Here is a 6,168-nt window from a genome sequence, read left to right on the forward strand (position 1 = left end):
CCTGACCCCGACTCACGACCCCGACCTAAGTTCAAACCCTAACTTGGGAATAAACTCCCAACTCGAGATCCAACCCAAAAATCCATCCCAACCCACTCTGAGCTAAGACTCAGTTGTCGATCTTGATTCCAACTCCCAAACTCAACCCTAACTCCCAATCTCAATCTGATTATTGACCTGATTTAGGATTCAAATTGAGACCTCATTCTCGAATTGAGACCTGATTCCTAAGCTTTATTCTTGACATAAAATAGCTTAACTCATCAGAATTTTTTTAAGCAAATGGAGGACTTAAAGACCATTTATTGAACTTAAAAGAGATACGTACAAAAAAATTCCTATTACCAAATCTTGGTCTCAACTAACCTTGATCCTGCAATAGCCCCAAAATCCAATCCGTAAAAAGTTAAAGAAATAACAAAACAAAGGAAACAAATCATCTCTTAGAAGCTTTAACAAATCCAAATGTATTCTCCACCTAACACTGGCAAAGATCGAGCTGACCACCACGGCTACCAAAATAGAGAAAATGAAGCTCAACCTAAAGAGATAATGATAAGAATCCATAAGGAAAGTAGAATCTTGACTGTATTTATTTCGAGCATTCAACTAGTCCGACAAATTCCATAAATCAATCAAATAAAGACTTCCTTAACTCACTTTACTAGGGATCTAGTCACTTTCTAATGAGATAAGTATACTCCTCTATTTCTATTCATTCTCTTACTTGATAAAATTAATTGATGTCATTATTAGTTCCCTTACTTGGCAGGTTGATCTCAAACAAGGTAATGCCGCAACCTAAGCAAGAAGAAGCTTTGGATCCATCATTACTTTACTCTAATTATTGATTGCTTTCTACAACCATTCTGATATGTGTCTTTCAAGTATTTTTGGGGCCCAATCTTGACAATTCTACCTTTGTGTTTATATTGATAGTAATGGCTACTATTTCTTGAGATGAGCAAATAGACTTCAGGTATTGTTTGACTCCTTTATTTAGCTTTCATGCCGCTGATGATGTACTGCATGTTATTCTCCATTCTATAAATTGTTTTGTCTTTTGCCATTTTTTTCCACATTGTGTATAAAGTTAGCCTTAACGAGATCACCCTTTCCTAATATTAAAAACTTACTATTTTAATATTTTCTTATCCATAAATTAGGTGTCTATTTTTTTATAAGACCTCATAAAATTTTGACCATTTTATCTTTGGCCCTCCCATATGCGTAACATAAATTATTGACTTTAATTATGATTAGGGATGTTGAAAGGGTGTTTTAGGAAAGTTTCAGAATTTTCAAAAGGGGTTCATGGTCATTTTGAGATCCCGAGGCAGTGAAGGTTCGCATTAGTGGCGTGCCATGCCACTTAGCATCCGTGATAAGAGAGTGGGACGCTAGCTACTCTCTGCGATAGAGGCGTGACATGCTGTTAAGTTAAATTTGTCCAATTTTTGTTTTATTCACTTGGGGTGAGGGGATTTTTAGTCCTTTACTCCTTAACCAACTTTAAAACACCAAATTAACCCATTTAATTTAGTTTTCACGATCAAAATAATACACTTTTCCTCTTTAACTCCCAACCCAAGAAAGTTCAAGGGTTTTACAAGGAATTTACTATTCAGGCTATAAACTTCAAATTCTCTTCAATTCCCTCTATATTTCAGGCATGTTTCTCATTCCTTAACTTGTATATTATATTTTGGTATAAATTGATCCAATATTCATGTATTTAAATTGTTTGGTTTGAAATTGGGTTGAGGGATTTTGATTTTTATTGCTTGAATTATTTTTTTTCATGTCTTAAATGTGTTATTAATGCTTTAATTGATGGTTTTTGGGACTTACTGGGGGAATTGTTATAATGATTGGAATGGGGGACTTGGGTTTCCCCAAATTGATAAAATTTTGTCTTGATAATGGCATTAACCTTAATCAACTTTACAACCTTGGTTTTAAATTTGGATACTTGTCCTTTGAAAACATTGCATTACATCAAAGGATAAATGGATAATAGGTTGCCCTTGATGGCCATAGTTTTGTATTTCAAATGGAACTTAGGAGTCTAACGAGTAAATGGACTGGTATGCCATCATTGAATTAGATTGCAAACATATTAGTATAACGATACCATGTTGGAAAGTTCCTTAATGAAGACTCTTTGGTTAAAAATTGGGTTTATGTGTAAACTATTTGAATTTAGGCTTAAAGGGAGTTATCTAGCTCACCATGAAGGTGCAATCCCAGGGGGACCAGCACTGGAAACAATGTTTGGTGACGTTGGGGGATCCATATGACCATGTGTTTGGATACACACTATATTTTGGATGGATATCTCCTTGGTGTCTTTAGCCTTTACTTGATACGTATGACTAATACGCACTGGGTCCTTCACGCAGGGGAAGCCAGATCTATATAGCTCATGGGTGCCTTTAAGACGAAGCGAGCTACATAGTTCAGGCTAATGGTTTGAACTATCATGATTATGGACCCTTGTACCTATCCTGACATTCTATATATGTATATATAAATGTTGTGTATATGATTTTGACTTCTTTTGATAAATGCACCATTTTATCCCTTTCCCTTGAGTTACATGCCAGTGCTTGCCTCACTAACCTTTCTATAATACCGTATAAGCTTCTCGATAAGTTCTCAATTATCCGTCAAATGTTTAAAGGACCCAAAGAGATTATGTCAAACCATACATAAGTTTCATCACCATTCACCTTGAGTATGAATGTTTTCAATGCAATTATGGTCATGGAAGCACTTTGAGCAAAGTGGAGTTGAGAATATTTGTATTGATTGATTTTTAATATTGGATTCAAGAAAGGGTCAGCTTTAAACGAGTGTGAATCCTATAATATAACGAGTAGGTGTCCTACTATATATCAAATGAAAGATCTTCGAGTCTTCTTTCCAATGCATATAATTTCACCTTAATTCGATATTAGAGTAGAAAATTATGTTTATTTTCCTTTAGAGTGACTGTGAGAAAGTGATGACTAAGTTGATGAGATGTAAACTAGGTGACGATCATGTTGATGAGCCATCAACTCAAGTCATCAACCTTAACTAGAAAATGGAAAAATCCAGATGGAGATTGACGACTAGGTTGACGAGTTCTCACCAAGCTTATGAGTTGTCAACTTAGTTGTCAATTGAAATTTCCTGCAACTTTTTTTTATGTTTCCTTAAGGGTAATTTGTTTTTTTCCTCTCATCAAAATCCTCTCCCATGACTTAAATTAGAAAATAAGCATTATTTGCCCATTCTTAGTCAATTTTCAAAGCTTATTCTTCCCTCCTCTCTCAAGTGAAAGTAGTAGGATTTCTTTCAAAAGTTCAACTCCCAAGGCTCCAATTCAAGTTTCCTTCAAGATATTCCCTAAATTCAGGTATGTGGGGTTTGAACAAGGATACTTTTCCATCCTTGTTCCTAAAAGTTTGATTTTTAATTGATTTTGAAGAAAGTGACTTACAAGGGTTGATGCCCACTTTTGTTATGCTTTGAGATTTTGATGCTTACTCATGAATTGAACAATATTTTTGAATACGATTTTAGGTTTACTTATGTTTTTATCCAAATAAGTGATCTTAAGTATTGAGTTTGATATTTTGATATGAATTTTTTATTATATAGTGAATGATTTCAAGTTTAAGCAAAAGTTACTGAGTTTACAAGAAGTTTAAGCTTATAAGTATAAGTTACAAGTATTACAACATGATTAAAGTTTAGTTCTGATCTTTTGATCTTATAAAAGACATGAAATTCATAAGTTTCCTCATGAATATGATTTATGTAAGAGAAGCATAGTTGGTTTTCAGTTTATAAACCCTAATGCTATTTTAAGGTTGATTTAATATGTATGAGCATATAAGTATATGTTTGGGAGAAGTATTTAGCATACAGAGGGAAATGTGGGATTAGCACATCTATTCTCCAGAAACTACGTGCCACCGTACGTTTAGGGACCTCACCAAAGAGTGTCCCCCTTTTTCCAATATGGGCTCAATTTAGTGATCACTCTAAGTTAAGGTTCTATTTCAATGACAAGGGTAGGACAGCTCTCGTGACCTGACCTGACCGAGTTCCTTGTCATAATGGGCATCTCAAGTACGACAAGGACCGAAGACCATCCCCGTAATCCAACCCAACCTCTAACCTCCTGCCTTAAGTTGGCTGAATTTTGAGCATATAACAAGATAATGTAACATCTCACATGAAGACTCTAGGATAGGATCACAACTGTGACCAACCTAACCGAGTCCAATCATCCCACACCAACTGTCCAACCATCCCAAACCAAACCAATACTGAAACAAGGGCCATAAACTGGGCAACAATCAAATAAGAACCAAAACATGATATTCTTAATACTAAAATGAAATACGATGGAACAACCAACAATATCATCAATCGGTATTAGTCCCAATACCAATACCAATGTAAGGATGACACCAATACTGATCCTTCCTATTCAAACCCATAGCAGTATCACAAAGCCTCTAATAAAAAGAGTAAGAATATCCGATTGGAAAAGGCCCTCAACCATAGCCAAAACTAATATCCATAAATAAATCAGAATGTTTAAAAATATCCATAACATGAAATAGAGCCTTTAGGAAAGATAGTAGCTCGCCACTTCAATCCAACAGTTGTCCCCAAGTCAATCACTATATAGGAGAAGTAGAACGACCGATTCCTGCATAGCGTGGGTATACAACCGCCCAAAGATGGGTTAGCAAGTGATCGCTAGCATGGACTTAGGATAAGGATAAAATAATGCCATTTATAACACCAAGTAAAACCATTCATATACACACAACCATACACATACACACACACACACACATATATATAACTATGCTATGAAGGGGAACCAAATTTAGCAAGCCATTAAAACCTTTGCCTAGTTGTGTAGCTTTGCCGTCCTATACCACCCACAGGCTATTTGGGTTAAGCTCTCCCTACTGAAAGAGCCTTAGTGCGTGAAGCTACACGACCAAGGAAGAAAACATGGGATGACTAGTGCATCCCCAAAAATATAGTGTGACATCATGCACATGGTCACTTGGACTAAACCTCACATCAGCAAATATGAGTTTCCAGTTTAGATCCCCTCAGGACCTTCACCTTTCACGAATTTTCCTAACCTCCCTCCTTTAAGCCTAATTAAAACCCTATTCTATCCAAATCATTATTCCATTATTATTAACCGAGGTTATTATTAGTTGTATCTTCATACCAACAATAACATGAAAGTATTAACCTTAGGAAAACCTTAGCGGATTCCATACACCCCATATGATTTCTAATTAACCAAAATCATGGCCACCATGGCCTTTATAGTCTATTTTAAACCATTCATAACATTTAGGGTTCCATTAGCAAGTTTAAACCATGCATTAGTTCCATTGAAAAGTCAATATAATTGTGAAAATATTGTTAATGGCATTTTATCAAACACATTGGGGGCATAGTATTTCCAAAACCAAAGTCCATTACCAAAGTACCATTCCCATGCAACCAACTATCCAAAACCACTATTAATGCATATAAAAGCATAATTAAAATATGGAAAAACTATAACCAAGCATTTATAACCAAAAAACCACAAAATATATTGGAAAACCCCAAATCATACAATATTCAAGTCATGAAAATATTGTATAAAACCATGTATTTAGGTAGAACCAACAATGAGGGAAGATAACATGCCTTACTTGACAAAATAGATAGAGATAAACTACCAACAAGATCCCAAATTAGTCCTTTATTTGAAACCCTAGCTTTCTTGCGCAAAAGCTCTTGAGAGAATTATAAAGTGTTTAGGAAGATTTTCTAAGTATTAATGAATAGAATAATAGGTTAAATAACCTCCCAATAGAAATATAAGTCGTGGGTATTTATTAAGATAAGTGGGGAAATGTACAGATTGCCCCTACTTAAGTTGCACAAAATCCCATCACGGGGATACGACTGACCTTTATGAGTCGTATCCCCCTTATACGAGCGGTACCCACCACTAGTACACTTTTCATCCCCCTTGGACCCAATATTTTCCAAGGTACGACTCATCTAACTCAAATCATATCCAAATATACAATCCATAGACTTGATGTTGTGTGTATTTATGCATTTTAGTGTCACTATTCTAGC

Source organism: Capsicum annuum, chromosome 9 (assembly GCF_002878395.1).
Source record: "Capsicum annuum cultivar UCD-10X-F1 chromosome 9, UCD10Xv1.1, whole genome shotgun sequence".
Lineage (NCBI taxonomy): Eukaryota > Viridiplantae > Streptophyta > Magnoliopsida > Solanales > Solanaceae > Capsicum > Capsicum annuum.